The 19,678-nt window shown below is 40.6% G+C and overlaps 1 long non-coding RNA gene across 3 annotated transcripts in view; it reads right to left on the bottom strand.

Annotated features, from left to right (window-relative positions):
- Positions 1 to 18,507, bottom strand: part of LOC132516883 (uncharacterized) — a 33,729-nt gene extending 15,222 nt beyond the window's left edge. The window contains exons 1-3 of one of the 3 annotated variants that reach the window (XR_009539496.1): positions 18,331 to 18,501; positions 17,819 to 17,899; positions 15,053 to 15,196 (exon numbers count right to left, since the gene is read on the bottom strand). This is a non-coding gene — a long non-coding RNA (uncharacterized LOC132516883). Of the gene's footprint in view, positions 1 to 15,052; positions 15,197 to 17,818; positions 17,900 to 18,330 lie in introns of all 3 variants that reach the window. The other 2 variants (XR_009539498.1, XR_009539497.1) reach the window with 2 other exon arrangements.
- Between the last annotated feature and the right edge of the window lie 1,171 nt (positions 18,508 to 19,678).

A 19,678-nucleotide genomic window follows, 5' to 3' on the forward strand; every position in this document is an offset into this window, starting at 1 on the left:
CCAGGAAGCACAGAGAGTCCCAGGCAGGATAAATCCAAGGAGAAATATGCCGAGACACATAGTAATCAAACTGACAAAAATTAAAGACAAAGAAAAATTATTGAAAGAAACAAGGGAGAAATGACAAATAACATACAAGGGAACTCCCATAAGGCTAACAGTTGATTTCTCAGCAGAAACTCTACAAGCCAGAAGGGAGTGGCAGGATATATTTAAAGTGATGAAAGGGAAGAACCTACAACCAAGATTACTCTACCCAGCAAGGATCTCATTCAGATTCAATGGGGAAATCAAAAGCTTTACAGACAAGCAAAAGGTAAGAGAATTCAGCACCACCAAACCAGCTCTATAACAAATGCTAAAGGAACTTCTCTAAGTGAGAAACACAAGAGAAGAAAAGGACCTACAAAAACAAAGCCCCCAAAATTAAGGAAATGGTCATATGAATATACATATCAGTAATTACCTTAAATGTGAATGGATTAAATGCTCCAACCAAAAGACACAGGCTCACTGAATGGATACAAAAACAAGATCCATACATATGTTGTCTACAAGAGACTCATTTCAGACCTAGGAAAACATACAGAAAGTGAGGGGATGGAAAAAGATATTCCATGCAAATGGAAATCAAAAGAAAGCTGGAGTAGCAATACTCATATCAGAAAAGATAGAGTTTAAAATAAAGAATGTTACAAGAGACAAGGCAGGACACTACATAAGGAATGTTACAAGAGACAAGGCAGGACACTACATAATGATCAAGGGATCAATCCAAGAAGAAGATATAACAATTATAAGTATATATGCACACAACATAGGAGCACCTCAATACCTAGGGCAACTGCTAACAGCTATAAAAGAGGAAATCAACAGTAACACAGTAATAGTGGGGGACTTTAACACCTCACTTACACCAATGGATAGATCATCCAGACAGAAAATTAATAAGGAAACACAAGCTTTAAATGACACAATAGACCAGATAGATTTAATTGATATTTATAGGACATTCCATCCAAAACCAGCAGATTACACTGTCTTCTCAAGTGCACACGGAACATTCTCCAGGACAGATCCACCTTGGCTCACAAATCAAGCCTTGGTAAATTTAAGAAAATTGAAATCATATCAAGTAACTTTTCTGACAACAACGCTATGAGATTAGAATCAATTACAGGGAAAAAACCGTGAAAAACACAAACACATGGAGGCTAAACAATATGTTACTAAATAACCAAGAGATCACTGAAGAAATCACAGAGGAAATCAAAAGATACCTAGAGACAAATTACAGTGAAAACAAAACGATCCAAAACCTATGGGATGCAGCAAAAGCAGTTCTAAGAGGGAAGTTTATAGCAATAAAAGCCTACCTCAAGAAACAAGAAAAATTACAAGTAAACAATCTAACCTTACACCTAAAGGAACTAGAGAAAGAAGAACAAACTAGACCCGAAGTTAGCAGAAGGAAAGAAATCATAAAGATCAGAGCAGAAATAAATGAAATAGAAACAAAGAAAACAATAGCAAAGATCAATAAAACTAAAAGCTGGTTCTTTGAGAAGATAAACAAAATTGATAAACCATTAGCCAGACTCATCAAGAAAAAGAGGGAGAGGACTCAAATCAATATAATTAGAAATGAAAAAGGAGCAGTTACAACAGACACTGCAGAAATACAAAGCATCCTAAGAGACTACTACAAGCAACTGTATGCCAATAAAATGGACAGCCTGGAAGAAATGGACAGATTCTTAGAAAGGTATAACCTTCCAACACTGAACCAGGAAGAAATAGAAAATATGAACAGACCAATCACAAGTAATGAAATTGAGACTGTGATTAAAAATCTTCCAACAAACAAAAGTCCAGGACCAGATGGCTTCACAGGTGAATTCTATCAAACATTTAGCGAAGACCTAACACCCATCCTTCTCAAACTTGTCCAAAAATTTGCAGAGGAAGGAATACTCCCAAACTCATTCTATGAGGCGACCATCACCCTGATACCAAAACCAGACAACGATATCACAAAAAAAAGAAAGTTACAGACTGATATCACTGATGAATATAGATGCAAAAATCCTCAACAAAATACTAGCAAACGGAATCCAACAACACATTAAAAGTGTCATACACCACAATCAAGTGGGATTTATCCCAGGGATGCAAGGATTCTTCACTATATGCAAAGCAATCAATGTGATACAGCATATTAACAAATTGAAGAAGAAAAACCATATGATCATCTCAATAGATGCAGAAAAACTTTTGGCAAAATTCAACACGCATTATGATAAAAACTCTCCAGAAAGTGAGCACAGAGGGAACTTACCTCAATATAATAAAGGCCATATACAACAAACCCACAGCAAACATCATTCTCAATGGTGAAAAACTGAAAGCATTTCATCTAAGATCAGGAACGAGACAAGGATGTCCACTCTCACCCCTATTATTCAACATAGTTTTGCAAGTCCTAGCCACAGCAATCAGAGAAGAAAAAGAAATAAAAGGAATACAAATTGGAAAAGAAGAAGTAAAGCTGTCACTGTTTGCAGGTGACATGATACTATACATAGAGAATCCTAAAGATGCTACCAGAAAACCACTAGAGCTAATCAATGAATTTGGTAAAGTAGCAGGATACAAAATTAATGCACAGAAATCTCTTGCATTCCTATACACTAATGATGAAAAATATGAAAGTGAAATTAAGGAAACACTTCCATTTACCACTGCAACAAAAAGAATAAAATACCTAGGAATAAACCTACCTAGGGAGACAAAAGATCTGTATGCAGAAAACTATAAGACACTGATAAAAGAAATTAATGATGATACAAACAGATGGAGAGATATACCATGTTCTTGGATTGGAAGAATCAATATTGTGAAAATGCTTATACTACCCAAAGCAATCTACAGATGCAATGCAATCCCTATCAAATTACCAATGGCATTTTTTTACAAAACTAGAACAAAAAATCTTAAAATTTGTATGGAGACACAAAAGACCCCGAATAGCCAAAGTAATCTTGGGGGAAAAAAACGGAGTTGGAGGAATCAGACTCCCTGACTTCAGACTATACTACAAAGCTACAGTAATCAAAACTGTATGGTACTGGCACAAAAACAGAAATATAGATCAATGGAACAGGATAGAAAGCCCAGAGATAAACTCATGCACCTATGGTCAACTAATCTATGACAAAGAGGCAAGGATATATAATGGAGAAAAGAAAATGTCTTCAACAAGTGGTGCTGGGAAAATTGGACAGCTACATGTAAAAGAATGAAATTAGAACACTCCCTAACACCATATACAAAAATAAACTCAAAATGGATTAGAGACCTAAATGTAAGACCAGACACTATAAAACTCTTAGAGGAAAACATAGGAAGAACACTCTTTGACATAAATTGCAGCACTGGGATGGTGGGAGGTTGGAGGGAGAGATAAATTAGGAGTTTGGGATTAACATATTCACACTACTATATATAAAATAGATAAAAAACAAGGACCTACTGTATAGCACAGGGAACTATATTCAATATTTTGTAATACTTATAATGGAAAAGAACTTGAAAAAGAGCATTCATATATTTATATATATATAGTTATACATATATATGTATATGTATAACTGAACATATATAATACACATATATATGTATAACTGAATCAGTTTGCTGTACACTTGAAACTAACACAACATTGTAATATATTAACTATACATCAATAGAAATTTTTTTAAAAAGAGCTATCTTTTCCAGAGAAGGGTGGAAAATTAAGGGAATATGGGGCACTGACGAAAGTTGAGGATTTTTTTAGCATCTCCATAATCTCCATTGTCACCTCCCTAAGATCCCCCTAAATCAGTCAACTCTCTGGCTAGTGCAGCTTTAAGACACGCCCCCCTGGCATCAATCTTCTAACTGGATTGCCTTTCCTAAACTCTTTAAGCTTCTCTTTTATAGAAATATAAGAACCTTCCTTGTTTAATCCTGTTCACAAAGTTAAACTGTGTTTTCAAACAACTGTCTTCCAGCAATCATCAATAGGAGAGTCATATATATATATATATATATATATATATACACACACACACATATCTGAATCACTTTGCTGTATACCTGAAACTACACAACACTGTAAATTAACTAGACTTAATTTTTAAAAATGGTTTAAAAAGCATAGAAAACTTAATTATTAATTCAGGAATAAAACTGGAGACAAATGAACAAATTACCTGAATTATGTTTAAAGCTGAAAGTTTAATCTTTTTCTCTAGGCCATATCAAAACGCCATGTATGCATCCCAGTATTAACCATTACTGAGTCTTATTTGTGATGTGTGCAGTTTCAATCCTTTTTAATAAAACCATATGCCACTAATTATTATAAAGGAAAACAAGTACTTGGAGTAGAAATAGTGAAAGAATTCCATCTTCTTTAAACCATCTCCCCAATTAAAACTAGAAAGCCTCAGAGATATGGCAGATTTAATGGCATTTTCCTAGAGCTAACTTCTGAGGGTAACTTTTTAAGTCAGTTGTGATGACCATTATTCCATATACTCAATTCTGCTTAACTGAGTTGGGTCTTAACTATGAATTTAACTAGCATTTCCCAAATAAAGATTCTAGAGTACACTTTGTATAGGAGGTCAAAACATAAGTCACAAAGAAAGGGTTTAATGATTAGATACTTTTGAGAAATACTGAGTTAAACAGATCTGTTTTTTCTGCCAAGGCCTTTCAGAGCCTTCAACATGGGAGTGTGCATTGTGAGTCAACAAGGGCGGCAGGTGGCACAAAGTCTGTCAATCAAGTGTAGCACAGAGGCCATGGATATGGCAAGGACTCTGAGGTTCTCCCAGGGGAGGAGCTCATTTATTCACTTGACAAACATTAATTGAGCACTTACTACATTCTAATCTAGGCACTCACAAATATATGATAGATAAGACTGCTCTCACTGAACTTATTATTTAGTGAGAGAAGCAGACACAACCAGGTAAATAAACAAATAATAATATAATTTCAAGTAGTGCTATAAAAAAAGAAGCAATAGAGACGAATGGTGTGGGATGGGAGGCTAACTAGATAGAGCAGTTAGGAAAGGTCTCTCAGAGGCAGTGATAGACAACATGAGACCTCAACAACAAGAAATTGACCATGCATGAAGAGCCAAAGGACGAGTGTTCAAAGGAGAGGAAGCAACTTGTACAGAGGTTATAAGGCAGGAAGTAGTTCTATGTGTTTAAGCCCCTTAGAGGGGACCATGTGGCTGGAGCATAGAGAGGCATTTAAAGACGTAATGTATTAAAAGAAAGAAAATGTCCGTTACAAAAAGTGACAAAATGAGAGCTGAGTCTTAACTTGCCAGACGGGAAACACATACCAATAAAGAAATTCATAGAATTTTCTGCTAGTGAAAATGTAAAATAGTACAATTACTTTGGAAAGTAGTCTGGCATTTTCTCACAAAGGTAAGTGTATACCTATAACATGAGCCAGCCATTCTACTCCTTGGTATTTACCAAAGAGAAATTAAAGCCCATGTCCACACTGAGAATTGTAAACAAATGATCATAGTAGCTTTATTTGTAATACCTCAAAACTGAAAATAACCCAAATATCAATTACTAAGTAACTGGATGAAAAACTTGAGGTATTTCCATACAATAGAATACTCAACAACAAAGGAACAAACTACACAATACATAATACACAAACAAATACGCACAATAAAAATAAATGATTGGGGCTTCCCTGGTGGCGCAGTGGTTGAGAGTCCGCCTGCCGATGCAGGGGATACGGGTTCGTGCCCCAGTCCGGGAAGATCCCACATGCCGCGGAGCGGCTGGACCCGTGAGCCATGGCCGCTAAGCCTGCGCGTCCGGAGCCTGTGCTCCGCAACGGGAGAGGCCACAACAATGAGAGGCCCGCGTACCGCAAAAATAAATAAATAAATAAATGATTGGAAAGGGAAAAGTAAATTTGGCTTCATTTGCAGAAAACATAGCTGTAAACAGAAAATCCTAAGAAATCTACAAATTAATAAGTGAATTTAGCAAGGCCATATAAGGTAAAAAAAAATCATCTGTACTCATATATTACGATTAAGAATTAGCTAATTAAATTTTTAAAATTCAATTTATAAGTTCATCTAAAAACACGAAATGGGGTAAATTTAACGAAGTTTTTGCAATACTCCTACACTGAAATTTAGAAAATATTGCTGAGAAAAATTAAAGACCTAAATAAATGTAGCAATATGCTGTACTCTATATTGAGAAACTAGATATTAAGATGTGAATTCTCCCCAAATTGATATATAGATTCAATGCAAGTCCTTTCAAACTTTCAGCAGGCTTTTTTTTGATAGAAATTGACAAGCTGGTTCTGTAACATATATGAGAATACAAAGAACCTAGATGAACCAAAAGAATTTTGAAAAAGAACACAGCTGGAGGATTTACACTGCCTTATTTCAAGATTTACTATAACACTAGAGTAATCAAGACTGTCTGGTATCAGTGGAACAATAAGCATATGTATAGATCAGTGGAGAGTCCAGACACAGGCCCACACATAGACAGTAGTTTTTTTTAAAAGGTGCCACAGCTGGATGGGAGGGGAGTTTGAGGGAGAACGGATACATGCATATGTATGGCTGAGTCCCTTTGCTGTACACCTGAAACTATCACGACATTGTTAATCGGCTGTACTCCAATATAAAGTAAAAAGTTTAAAAAATAAAAAGTAAAAGGTGCCACAGCAATTTGATGAGGAAAGGATAATCTTTTCAATAAATGTCAGTGAAACAATTGGATATCCCTAGGCAAAAGCCTTTGCAAGCTTGGAGTAAATAAAGATTTCTTAGATAGGACACAAAAACACAAACCATAAAGGAAAAATTTATCAAATTGGACTTCATCAAAATTAAAACTTTAAGTTCCTTGGAAAATACCATTAAGAAAATGAAAAGACAAGACACAGACTGGGAAAAAATATTCATGATACGTATATCTGATGAAGTACCAGAATATATAGAGAACTCTTACAACTCAATAATAAGACAAGTAATCAATTAAAAATAGACAGATTTGGGCATTCACTTCACAAAAGACATACAAATGGCAAAAAAGCACAGGAAAAGATGCTCAACATCACTGATCATCAGGGAAACGCCGCAATGAGATATAATTACAAAACCTCTAGAACAGCTAAAATGAAGAGGAGTAGGATTGGTAAGGATATGGAGCAGCTAAAACTCTGACATCTTGCTGGTGGGTACATTTTATTATATGTAAATTATATCTCAATAAAGTTTTTTTTAAAAAAGAGCTTAGCCAATAAAGTTTCAAAACTGGCTAATGATTTCCAAGAAAGGCAAAAAGAAAAAATTACAAAGGAGAAGTGAAGTACTACTGCTAATATTTAAAGAGGCACTATGCTCATTTTTTGCTATATGTTTCCTCATTCGACCTTGGCAAAGAGCTTATGAGGTAGGTATAATTATTATTCGACCTTGGCAAAGAGCTTATGAGGTAGGTATAATTATTATCTCAATCTTAGAGTTGGGCAAACTGAAACTTATAGAGCTTCAGTGGTGAGGTCTGGGCAGGCTGACAACAGTATCTAAAGCATTAAGCAAAAGAAGCTAAAATTGCCAACTTTGCCGGGCTTATTTAAGGCTGGTCATAAAAGTGGAAGATGATAATGCTCAAGAATATATGTTAAATTTACTTTAAACCAAACTCCAGTTTTATACACAGCACTGGATGTAGTAAGATCTTTATGGAAGAAAATTGATTTGAAAGGCTTATGCTCTAATTCTGGCTCCACAACATGCTACCCTATAACCATGTGGAAATTCCTTACCCTTGGTTTCCTCAGGTGTGAAATGGAGATCTAATCCCTGCCTTCTATACTCAAAAGTCTACTGTGAGGATGAAATAAGCATCACATTTGAAGATGCTTTATAAACTTATACAGCCTGACACGGTTGCAAAATCATCTGAGTAAGCGAGAAAGTCATGGTGGAGATGACCTGCGACTTACGTTTCCTTCTTCGACTTCTTATTTAAGTTTAAAGGACCTGCAGGTGTATATACACTTTCATACATTGCATGAGTGAACCAACTAACTAGTATTCAATTATTCTTACTGTGTGACCAGTGCTGGACTATGGTAATTAACAGAAGATGCCTCAATTCTTGCCTTCAATCTCTGACAGTCTAGCCAAAGAAAAAAAGAACTTACACAACACTGCAGAGGATTGAATTTCTTAACCCAAACCAGTAAGCCCACACCTCCTTGCTCATCTTGTCAACTTTATCTTTCAGTGCCTAGTGCCACCTCTCCCATGACACCTTTTATATCTCTTCTAGGAGGGATTCCCTAATAGGACCTCATTTAACATCCATCTACTTTCACTCGGTTGAATTTCATTTACTCATTAACGCAACATCTTCCTACAAGTTGATTATATACGTAATATGCTCTAATCACTTCATTTCTGTGGCTCTAATTTCTCTCAAATTAGTAACCTCTCCAAAAAAGGGTTCATCTTGTTCTTTTATATTTGCCACACCACTAGCAAAGTACCGGGAACAAAATGAATTAAAACTAAATTGAATGTGGTGAAAGAAGATAGCAGATGTGATTTGACAAGACCACATGGAACAGTGGCTTTGGACTGTGGGTTACAATTCTGGCTTTGGCTCTATAGCTGCTGTGTGTGCTCTTCACGTTTATTCATTTGTAAAAGAGAATAAAATATCTCCTTGGAGATTTATGATCAGGATCAAATAAATTAACATATATCAATATAAAGTGCCTAGCACGCACTGAGATATATTTATTTTCTTCTCCTTCCTAATGGAAAGCAACATGTTTCATATTCTGATAGAAATTTAATCCTTAGGTCATATAGCAGTATTGAGTCCAGGATAAACTTGACAGTCTCTTTGGCTTAGGTTTTGAGTATTCATAGAGAAATCCCCGTGTACATTCATTCCCTAGTCCCAAACAAAACCCCATCTCCATGCAAATTGTTTAGAAAGTGAGAAATATTTATTCTAATTAATCCTTGATATTCGAAGGTAATCAAAATATGCTCACATCATTATCAGAGTCGGTGCAAATACAGGAAGAATCTGGGTTTGGTTAATCAAAAGAAGATTGCCCCTTTGAGGACGAGGGTTAGTGGAAGCTATAAGGAATCAAGCAGGAAGTGGGTTAAGTGGATTCTGCAAAAATTCAGATATAACCCAGTGCTCTTCCCTAGCATAATTCTATTTCTGGTTCTGCCAGACTCCACTCTATAAAGCTCTGATTTGCTTTGTCTACTCCATCTCTCTGGATTTGGCTGTCATGTCCTTGTCTGCCTTGAGTAAGGACAAAGACCATTTTCTCCACTAAGAGGATTCAGCAATTATGTGGACATCTGTGGCAGCAAAAGAAAACCAGCCTTGAATTGTCTCCATTTCACCAAAGTTTGAAAAATAAAATGTGGTGTTAAGTTACACCTGACAGCAAGGAGCTACTATGATTGAGTCTCTAACTGTGTGTGTGTGTGTGTGTGTGTGTGTGTGTGTGCGTGTGTGTGTGTGTATCAGAAAAAATGTAATGTCATTCAGTAAGTTTGTAAGAGCCAGGACAGAGTTTTACTCTGTGCATCCCCATGGCACCAATACTGACACAACACATGGCATTGGATTTCTGCCATGGGTGATCCAACCCCATCTACAGATGAAAAAACTAACGCCCAGAGAAGACTCTGTACTGTTTGCCCGAAGTCACACACACAGTGACTAAAACCAAAATGCTCATCTCTCTCCTGATTCAGCTCCGGTGCTCTTTGCCCTCTGCTGGATATCCCTCTATATCCTGCCTTTGTAGAAATGGAAAAGAACACGAAAATGAAAATCTGCGAAAGCAAGAGAGCAACGTAAAAGAATGGCTTCGGGGAGGGATAGGAATCAATTCTTGTAGAACAACAGCGATACTGGGGGCAAACCTTTGAGTAACTGCGAGGTTTAAGAAGCGCTCTGCTGAAATGTACAATAAAAAGTGGAAGTAGGTGGGAGGGAGGTGAGGGTGAGTGAGGAGAAGGGGGGAAATGCTGGGCTGGGTGTCTGAGGCACCAGTCAGCGGAGGCAAAGAGGGGACGTGAAGACCAAAGAAGATCGGGCTGCAAACGTGTCTGATCACCTGGAGAAGCGATGACAGCAACACGCAGCCCTTTCCTTGTTCGTATTCCTCTTGCAGCCTCGGGGCAGAGCCAGGGCTGAGCCCCAGGAGCCCAGTCAGAATCCAGAGGATTTCCCTTTCAAGTCTGCAGAATGTGGGGACTGTCACGTTGAGGCGTGTTGTTTTCTCCAAGCCAGCGGACCCGCCCAAGGACAGCCTGGATGGGGACATGTGCCATCCGAGCTGGACGGCTTTGATGTCGTGGAGCCGCATCCAGCTGGGAGCTTGTGACTTCACCTCTGGAAAAGCTGGAAGGTGATTTCTAGTGTTTTCAAAATACTGGGAAGCAGCATGGGTCTTAGGTAAGTCAGCCACGGTTTTTCAAAAGGGATTCTCAGCCCTGCCTGTGCCCAGCTGTTCCATTCATAGAGCTCGTTGTAACCCTCCTGTGAGATGCATAGAACGGGCTTCTCCCTCTTTCCCTGCTCTGCCAATCATACGAAGATGATCCCCTACTACTTGTAAAATCACCCACTGGGTGTCTAGAAGCTGAAATTCCTAAGTCCCTCCCATCAGGTTTCACAGGAGAGATTCCTCATCAGGTCACTCAGGCTGGTGAAGCTTCCTCTCCAGCCATCTCAGGATTTATTCAGATTCTGAAGGAAAGTGAAGGGAATGGATGTTTGTACTGCAGACAACTGAGGAAAGGCTTGTGTAGAATTGGACTATGGCCGGGCCTCTGACCCAACAGGTGAGCTTCACGTTGTGTGCGATTTAGTTTAAATAAGAGCCAGAGGTCTGAGAGCCTTGAGCTGGCATGCAATAAGGAGGAGAAGGACTATGGTTCACAACTGATGGGGTGGAAGCAGTACCAGCAGAACTCTGAGTGTGCACTCCCAAATCCTAAACTCACTCAAATGGCTGCCCACCATCTGGGGTAACTTATTTCTATTTCCTATTTCAGGTCCAATTTTTCAGACTAGCAAGCCTGGCCATTCAATCCAAGACTGATTTAACACCAGACTACTATTGTTTCTTGTTTGTTTATCTAATTTTTTAAGCCTCACATTTATACACAAAAACACCCAGATCATAAGTAGTCAGCTTTTATACCCAGCCAGGTCCAGAGATAGAACATGGTCAGCACCCAGAAGCCTCCTCAAGTCCCTTTCAGCAACTGCCTCCTCAGGGATAACTATGACCCTGACTGACTTCTGACCATGAGGATTCGTTTTGCCTTTTTCTGGACTTAAAGAGTCACACGCTGCATCCTCTTCACTGTCATTTTTGTTACTCAACCTTGTGTTTGTGAGATTCGATCTTGCTGTGTGTAGTTGTAGTTTGTTGACTCTTTCGATGGTTGTTGTAAAAGTATTCGGTTGCTTAAACGTACAGGATGCGTATAGCCAGTCTACGGGAGAGGACGTTTGACTTACTCAGGTTTGCCATGGCATGCAGAGTGTTGCCATGAACATCCTGCACATGTCAGATCATATTTTAAAAGTTTGATGCAGTGCTGCCTACTGTTGCTCTGACCCTTTCTACCAGGAAGATGGTTCACTCTCAAGGTTCACAACATTTTTGGAGTTATGATACCCTATTTTTATTTCATTAGGGCATCTACTTCCTCCCCAAATGGTGTACTGTATAGACTTTTTAAAATAAGAATTAACCTAGTTTAAGGACATAGCAATGTCATCAGCATTTACTCACTTCTGTGTGCCCATTGCACCTTGTCCTGCGCAGGGCAAGTCATTACAACATTTGTTCAACTGCACTGAATTCTTTGAGAACAATCCCCCCGCCACACACACCAGCAGCAATTCTCGCCTCTCTTCATCTTCTCTAACTAAAATATCATTGCTCCCTTAACAATTCTCTACAGCAATTGTACCCTCTTCTTTGGCTTTGATATCCCCAGGGTAAAATATTTTTGGAAAACTCTATACCCATTCACACATTTTTAAGCTGGCATCTAAAAAATTTATCATCAGTTTAAATAAATGTAAAGAGTAGAATTTCCACCATGTTTTAAATCAATATTTTAACTTTAAAAAATTTTAAAACTACAAGCTTAAAATAAATAAAATGCAGGAAACAAAAAGTATCTAGTGGCTTTATACTAACTGTAGCAGGATGATAGGAGATTGCATTTCCATTATAATACCTACAGAAATGCAGACAAATGTCATCAGGTCACAAAAGATCCGTCAGTTTTACTCTGTGACATTTGGGGAAGAATGTGAATGATTAGTGGTTTTCAAAAGTTCTTTGTAATTCAACGTCCTGTGTAGATATTACTTGAAAAATATGTATAGGTTCTGAGTCAGTGAGATGCAATTTATTCCTCCATGGAATTCATTCTAGAATGTGTGGAATATTGCCTTGAACCTTAGTTATTCCAATATATTCCCTGGAAGAATCATTATTGTCAATAAACAGGTTGTTCTGCCAAAAAAAAAAAAAAAAAAAACTACAAGCTTAGCTCATACAATTTATAGAAAATGGTCCACCATGTTACATAATTGGCAAAGCTGTCTTCATTGAAAATTAATTAGCAAAGTCAGATTTACTTTCATTCAGATATGGCTTTCTGTGTTTTAAAATTTTTATCATTTCAAATAAATATGTTAATACACATCCCTTGGCAAAAATTACATCTAAACTTTAATCCTAAACTACATGTATGGATGGATGGAGGGAGGGGTGGAGGGAGGGATGAAGGCATGGGTGGAGCCTTGGAAACTCACCATGACCTTTTCCCCTGAATGAAACAAAGTGCCACACCTTCAGTATTTCCTCCCAAAGCTCGCTTTGCTTTGCTTTCATGTGACTCTCAGAAGGGATGCATTCTTGCATGTTTATTTGTTTGGTGCTCAGAAGGCTTTTACACTCCAGGGTAATAATGCTCCCCAGTAAGGTCCAGGGTGGATGAGAAATCTGTTTTTCTACCCTTTAAAGTGGGGCAAGGGAAAGGGGGAAAGCGGTGCTCTGAACCAATTTGTTTCGTATTTTCTTTCTATAATCATGCAGAGGAGAAAGTGGTGTTTTAAAGATGTTGGATCATTTTACTTTCTCTTGGTATTAGGCCAAGCTGTGATCCCTATTTCCAGCTTTATCGGAGATGTAAGAGACCCATGGGACTTCACAAACTAGTCAAAGGATAGGTTTTCCAATCTCTTAAGAAAATGGACTCAGAGATTTCCTGATAGGATATTTACTTACTATGTTCAGGTGTTTTCTAGATAGTACTAGAATCAGCAGTATCATCAGTTCTTAATTATACAACAATATTTATTGCGTTCATTACTGAGGTCAGTTTTTAATTTAGGTTGATTTTTTCCTGAAATTTAGCACAACAAACACCTTGGCTCATTTGCCCTCCGGTGCTCAACTAGTTTGAGCCAGTGGAATGCAAACTAACTCTAAAATAAGCAAAGGACTCCAAAGGGAAGACTTTGCTGCTAATAATAATAATAATGCATTGAGCCAACTGATATTACTCTGACATCTGGCACCCGCTATTCTCCACTACAGCTGCAAACCTGAAAATATTTCCAAAAGCCTCTGGGAGTGAGCACTCTGGGAAGATTCAAACCTTGAAGGTTACAGAAGACATAAGACAATCAGCTCTTCCCCCAGACAATAGAGCACACCCAGGAGAGAAGGACCTCTGAAGGCTATAAAAGTCAGCCACGGAAATGTCAAGACTCAAAAGCCCGGGAGAGTTAAGTGGGAGAAAAACAGAAGTGGGAGCAAAACAGAATTAGCAGAAAAACGTGATGAAAAATGAGAAGCAAGTGGCAAAAAAGAGAAGCCAGAGCAAAGCTAGAAATGTTGATGATTCAGGAGGAAAGAGAGTCCCCAAGGGTGAGGAGAAGGGACTTAGGGAAACCCAGAAGACAACATAGGAAAAACAGTAGCAGCCCAAAGAGCCGAGCAGACTGGAAACCTTCACTGTTGACCCCCCTGCCATCAGGACCTGTACATAATATACAGTAAGGGTCCTTGTTCCATTTCTGTCCTTTGAGCTTCAAGGAACAGAGATCCACTGATGAGCCCAGAAAAAAAGGAAGGTACTGAAATAATCCATGTGTATCACAACACAATTTAGAACCGGAATGCCATCAGGAAGTAAGATGGCTCAAGCAGTTGGCTATTCCCCCCTCTTCCTGGATCACAGTATCCCCAGAGACCCTGCTTCTCTCTGCATATAGGCTCCTTAACCTTCCCTCAGTTAACTTTTTATCTGCTTCTTCATGGTTACTGCTTCCTTATAGCTGAGCTTACTTACAGACCTTCATGGAGTCTTCAGCCCCAACGTTTATGTCACTCAGTTTGCCAAAGATCAGCCTGCCAAGTATATGTCTGTTCCCATATCCGTCTACACCAGGAGCGTTATTATTATAATTACATAATTTAATTAATTGATAGGTAAACTCAAGGCATGTAAAAAGAGAAAAAAAGAACTGTTTCTACAAAAACTAATTTGAATGCTTTGAAAAGACTCATAAAGTTGAATCTCACACACACAGAAACCTTGCTATCAAATTAGACTGTGATAAAGACAAGTCTAAAAGATTAGGGAGGGGCTTCCCTAGTGGCGCAGTGGTTGAGAGTCCGCCTGCCGATACAGGGGACACGGGTTCGTGCCCCGGTCTGGGAAGATCCCACATGCCGCGGAGTGGCTGGGCCCGTGAGCCATGGCCGCTGAGCCTGCGTGTCCGGAGCCTGTGCTCCGCAACGGGAGAGGCCACAACAGAGAGAGGGCCACGTACCGCCAAAAAAAAAAAATTAGGGAGAAATATCCCAAAAATCTAGAAGTGTTCTGTACTTAGCTTACCTGAAAATTGCCTTTAGGTTGTTGATTCACTTGAAAGAAACCCAAACTGGAAATGGTAGGTGACTCACCATGGGTGTCATTTATTCCAGAAAGACAATACAGAACTCCAATCAGCCAATCCATAATCAAAGCAAAGGTCTTAGCCTTACATGAAAAGACGGCAAGTGAATTTACATTTATAGGTATTTGTATGAATTCATGTGTGCATCTACTAATTTACATGTATACATACAATTAAAATAAAAAATTTTCGGTAGTATCATTTTTAAATTATTTTCCACAGTAACTGTCAAGCATCACTACAGTCAGATTGGGTAGGAGGATTTCTGCTGCAATGTTCATCCTTCCCGCTGCTCCCCACTTAGCACCAAGGACATAACAGGTATTAATGGACCCTTGTTCCTTGACAACCTCAGAGGAGGTAAACAGGCCAAACGGTGATAACATAAACCCTGCTCCTAAGTTATCTTGAGGAGGCCGAATACTCTTCAAGCACTGAGCCAAGCATAAGTAATAGTGAACTCAACCCAGCTCACTGTTGGGTCCAAGAAATAAAATAACATAGTCTCTTGCTTTGAATTAATTGTTAAAGGATTTGGCATGCTTTTAAAGTCCCTTAAAGAGCAAGGAAACTGCCCTAAATACTGCCCTACCCCTGGAGGTGGGGTAAGCAGGACAGTGGAGACAATCCCAATAATGACATGTGTTCTCTGTCCTCCCAGCTACTGTGACAGGTAAGGGTACAGCTCTGGAGTCCGAAGCTCCTTGGCATTAACTTGCCACAAGGCCTTGGCAACTACTGTACTTGTCTCAGTTCCTCTCCTGTAAAATAGGTGTCGTAAGAACTAAATGAGGTAATGGATAAATGGCAAGATAAGGTTTTCTTTCCCCTCCATCCTCTCCCTTTGTTACCAAACCTGGTCTGTTTGCCAGATGAGCAGCTTGCCAAATGCTGAGAAGCTGAGGTTTACAGCCAAAAATGAGTTTACCCACAAGGCAGCCAAGCAAGAAGATGAGAGAACAGGTCTCAGATCCACCTCCGTGAAGGTGAGAGGGCTGGGGTATTTATGGGATAAGCAGGGCAGGTAGGGAGGTAGGGAAAAAGCGCCGTCATTGGTGTTCTGTGCAGGCACCTCTGGGTTACATGCTCTGTTTATTCAAAATGGAGACGCTTAGCACGATCTGAGGGTGGAGTTCTCCAGCCCTCTGACGTCAAAAGGCCATTCACCTGGACACCTGTACAGGCCCAGTTGGAGGGTGGGTGGCCCCAAGCAGCCTTGGCCAGCTCACACTGGGCAGGAGCTGATTCCGTATTCCTGTAAAACTACTGGTCTATGTGAAGCTGGGAGGGAATGCAGTTAAAGAGAAGACAAAGAAAAACAAAATAACTTAAGTGAGCTTAATCAGGTTACAAGCAGAGGGGTTTTAACTAACTGTTCCCCTATCTGTTGCTCTGCAAGACAAGCTCAAGGATTCCTCTTCACCATCAGTTTCTGTTTCTTTAGGGGGCACAGCTTCCGTTTCACCTTTTCTTCCCCTACCCGTGGTAAGCATGGTAAAGAGAAGAAAAAGCACTCTAAGAAGGCCTAGGGTCATTTGCAGAACAGTTAACTATAAGAATAAAAAGGTACATCATTATGTTTGCCACTCTCTGAAGAATATAAAGGGCCTAAAACCTCCACGGCATCTCACTGTAAGGCCCGCGGCAGAGTTGAAGACATCCCAGTTGAAGAAAAGACAGAGACTAAGAGGCTACCTGTGAAACCTGTGCACAACGCCATAGTAAGCTCTCAATAAACACCAGCTATTTTAATTATTGTCATTATTATTAAAATATGGCCTTTGACTTCATGCCATGTACAGCTGTTTCCTACCCTAAAGCTGGAACCACCTTGCACTAGCTTTCTCAGAAGCCAACCACAGGACTCTTGTTGCCAGGACTCAGAGCACAAAACTCCTTGGATTTTATTATCTTTCCCCTCCCCCAGCTTGCTACCTGTTTTCAAGAATCACAACCCTTTTCCCAGTTCTCCAGCGGTTAGGAATGGAAGCTGGGGAAGTCAGGGCTATAATGCTCTATTAAGATATGAATTATTGATGCTTCACCTCCCATCCTATTCTAGAAGTGAAAGACAGCCACCCACTTCAAGGGTCTCGCTCAATGCAAATCTGTGGACACAAAGAAGCACTCCTAAGGGACTGCCCTGGGGCAGGGGTAACAAATCTGCAGATGGTCTCATTCCTTCCTGGCACCTTTCCAGTGTGTGGTCCTACCCGGGCTTACCTAGGCCACTTGATTTTATATAGGAACCTATCACACTCTGATTCCCCCCTGTGATTTACGTTTTTAAAATATCTTCTAACATGTAACTCACTTATTTATTAGGTATGTTCTTTATTTTCTTTTTCCTCCATGAGAATGTAAATTCTTATGAGGGCAAAGGTGTTAGGTTTGTTCATTGGGGCCATGCCTGGCACGTATTAGGCACTCAGTAAATATTTGTGGAATGAATGAATGAAAACTTCAGAGAAAAAAGCTTTCTATCGATCCTGGAAGGACCTTGTGGCCCTTAGCGAAGGCTCCAAAAAGCAAAATCAACGAAAACTTGGACAACTGACTGCGACTCTTTCTTGCAAACAGGAAAGCAAAGATGGGGTGGAGGAGGGTGTCCCCCAGCCCCTCTCCCCTTCTCCCTTGCAGAGGAGGCCAAGGCAGCGAAGGGAGGGCAAGGTCTTTTCCGCTTTCTGGAATAGTGGCTGTGTTACCTGCTTGTCTTGCTCCCATTCTCTTGACAGCCCTATTCCTGGATTTTATACTGCGTGCCTGTTCTTTCCACATCATGGCTACTGTGAATAAATACATTGAAGAAGGATGAAAGCACCCACCCCCACCCCCACCCCCCGCGAAGCATGACTAGCAGTTAGTGGGATTCGGTAGACGGGAAACACAAATATATTGAAACCGGGATTTGAAAGCTGCACCTTCAGTTGCAGGATCTCGTTCTTAAGAGGACGGATTGCAGAGCGGAGGCGGGTGGGGCTGCGCGCAGGGATGTGGTCCCAGGCCTTGGAGTGCAGGGCGAGGGCAGAGTTAGGGGGCGGAGGGGGGAGAAGAGGGGAGCGCCGGCTCCGCACGTGTCCCCACCCCAGTTAGCTGGAAAAGGCCGGGTGTGCTGTGCCGCCCGCGGTGGGTCGTCGCGGCTTAAAGCGGCAGCAGGAGACCAAGGAAGCGGATGGAGAGGCCGCGGGGAGCCGGGGATGGCAAAGCCGCTCCCTACCCGAGGGCTCTCTGCCCTCGCTGGCAAGGCGAGGACTCACTCTGCAGAGGCGTCTCTGAGGCTTTTCCCAGTTTTGCTCCGGGACCCAGGGCGCTAGAGCGGGCTGGATGGGGGCGCGGGCTCCCCTGGCTGGACCCGGCCGCAGAGGCGCCGCTGCGCTCTCCGCCCTTCTCCGTGCCTCGGCCGGCTGCCCGGCTCCCCGGCGGCCCCTCCGCATACGCCGGTCTGCCCACCCCGCCCTTCGTGGCTCCCCCGTCCCTGAATTCCTGCAGCGTTTTCACAGTTCACACGGTCATTCATCTCTCAGTATGTTATATGTCTCCCCAGTTAAATTATAAAACACATAAACAGCCATATGCTCTTTTTTTCTTAAGCTTTCTTTTTTTCCGATTATAAAGTGCTTCTCTAGTTCCTGTTGTGCTCAACCCAAAGCAATGGCCCTCACAGGCCTCTAATTGCGTGACTTCAGGAAAATCCTTCTGGAATGGTTTTCTCATGTGCAAAATGAGATTGTTAAGGTCCCTTCCAGCTTTTAAATTCATGGACTTCCCAAGGAGAACTAGAGTTGGTTTACCGGATAGAGCTGCTCTGGCTACAGTGGTTTGGGGTCCAAATGTTTTGTCTCTGGAGGTTACGGGTGGGTGGCATCTGTGAGTGGCCACCAGGAATAGGAACCCACAGTGACTCCTGGCTTCTCTCCTGGCCAGTCACTATCTACCCAGCTCTTCTAAAACGCGGTCCCCAGGCCACATGCATGAGACCACTTTGATACTGACGGAGGGGTAGGAAAAATCCCTTCTCCTGTAAGTTCTATGCTGAAAAGGAAGAAATTTTTCAGAAAGGCTTTTTGCTAGGAAATTATGAGGTACAAAAACACAACACCATGGAAGCATCCAGTCAGAGCCCACATTCTTTGAATAACTTTGATAGAAGCCAAACAATTGTTAGCAAACATTAGGCAACCTTGAGCCCCATGTCATTGCCCTCAGCTGAACCATGAAGGAGAAGGATGCCAAGCCAAAGATACTCAAACTTCCCCCCAACAGCCTATTGGCCCCTTTCCAGGCTCTGCACAGAGCACAAGGCATGGCTCTGCGATAATCACATGGGAACTTGACTTCAGTTTTGCTCTTTTTTTGGCTGTCTGGCCTTGGAGAAGCTTCTTAACTTCTCTGATTCCCACTTTCTTTCTATTCAGTAGGAATAATATCTTCTGTCTTGTTGATTTGAACGAATCTTAAGTAAGCATGTTTGTGTATCATTCAGAATTCTTCATTGAAACACGGGCTTACCCCAGTTGCCTTAATCACAGCAGCAGTTTATTAAGACATGCAGAGGGACCACAATC

The sequence above is a fragment of the Lagenorhynchus albirostris genome, chromosome 3, assembly GCF_949774975.1.
Source record: "Lagenorhynchus albirostris chromosome 3, mLagAlb1.1, whole genome shotgun sequence".
Lineage (NCBI taxonomy): Eukaryota > Metazoa > Chordata > Mammalia > Artiodactyla > Delphinidae > Lagenorhynchus > Lagenorhynchus albirostris.